We start from the raw sequence: 1,691 nt of genomic DNA, 5'->3' as shown, positions 1-1,691 counted from the left end.
TGTCTATGTATCCACACATGTATCTGAGTTTCCTATCAATACAATTCTAGCATGGATAATAAACGATTATCATGAACAAGGAAATATAATAATAATCAATTTATTATTGCCTCTAGGGCATATTTCCAACATTGCCGTCCCTTACATTGCCGTCCACTTTTGCCGTCCGCGGCGAACGGCAAAGACCTTTGCCGTCCGCCATCCATGCCTTTGCCGTCCGCCGTGGCTGATGGCAAAGTAGCTGATTGCTGTAGTGATGTGTGTGTCGTGCGTTGAGCCTTTGTGCATCTCGTTTATATCTTAGTTGGCTCTTGTGAGAGATTAATGGAACAACCCATTTGTTGCTTTGGTGCGATTTGGGAGAGAAGGACTTGGGCACTCCATGTGCCCTTGCCATTGCATTTGGTGCATCGATTTGAGTTCTCCATGGTGATACGAGGAAGTTTCAAGTTGAGAAGCTTATCTATCTTGGGTGCTTGGTACCCTTGAGTTGGTTCCTCTTGGGTGCCTTGGTGCCCTAGACGGTTGGTGGTGTTCGGAGCTCAATCATTATGGTGTAAAGATCCGGGCGGTCTCCAATTAGGTTGTGGAGATCACCCCGAGCAATTTGATGGGTTTGCTACCAATCAATTGGGTTTCTATCTTATATCCAATGTTCCTCTTTGCGGTAACTTGTACTTAAATTGTTTACATTGAAAGTTACTTGCCCCCTTTGCATGTTGTGGTTTTGTTCCTTGCATGTGTTTGTATATGTTGTGCTTCCAATTCTCTTGTCTTGAGAAATCAAGTATGTGTTTGTTGGTTTGCACATCATGTACGTGTGTGTCGTGCGTTGAGCCTTTGTGCATCTCGTTTGTATCTTAGTTGGCTCTTGTGAGAGATTAATGGAACAACCCATTTGTTGCTTTGGTGCGATTTGGGAGAGAAGGACTTGGGCACTCCATGTGCCCTTGCCATTGCATTTGGTGCATCGATTTGAGTTCTCCATGGTGATACGTGGAAGTTTCAAGTTGAGAAGCTTATCTATCTTGGGTGCTTGGTACCCTTGAGTTGGTTTCTCTTGGGTGCCTTGGTGCCCTAGACGGTTGGTGGTGTTCGGAGCTCAATCATTGTGGTGTAAAGCTCTAGGCAAGCGTCGGGGTCTCCAATTAGGTTGTGGAGATCACCCCGAGCAATTTGACGGGTTCTGGTGACCGCCCCCAAGGGTTGCCAAAGTGTACGGGTTCGATGACCGCCCCCAAGGGTCTCCATTTGGACGGATTCGGTGACCGCCCTCAAGGGTCCCTTAGTGGAATCACGGCATCTTGCATTGTGCGAGGGCGTGAGGAGATTACTGTGGCCCTAGTGGCTTCTTGGGGAGCATTGTGCCTCCACACTGCTCCAAACAAAGATTAGCATCTGCAAGGGTGTGAACTTCGAGATACATCGTCGTCTCCGCATGCCTCGGTTATCTCTTACCCGAGCCATTTACTTATGCACTTTACTTTGTGATAACCATATTGTTTCTTGTCATATATCTTGCTATCACCTAGTTATTTATCTTACTTCGCATAAGTTGTTGGTGCTCATAGGTGAGCCTAGTTGTTGTAGGTTTTTGTGCTTAACACATTAACCGCTAGGTTTATTTCGCTTTTGTTCAAGCCTAAACCGTAATTATTTTAAAGTGTCTATTCACCCCTCTATTCACCCAC

The sequence above is a fragment of the Triticum aestivum genome, chromosome 2B, assembly GCF_018294505.1.
Source record: "Triticum aestivum cultivar Chinese Spring chromosome 2B, IWGSC CS RefSeq v2.1, whole genome shotgun sequence".
In the NCBI taxonomy this organism is placed as follows: Eukaryota; Viridiplantae; Streptophyta; class Magnoliopsida; order Poales; family Poaceae; genus Triticum; species Triticum aestivum.
This window is presented reverse-complemented; position numbering follows the sequence as displayed.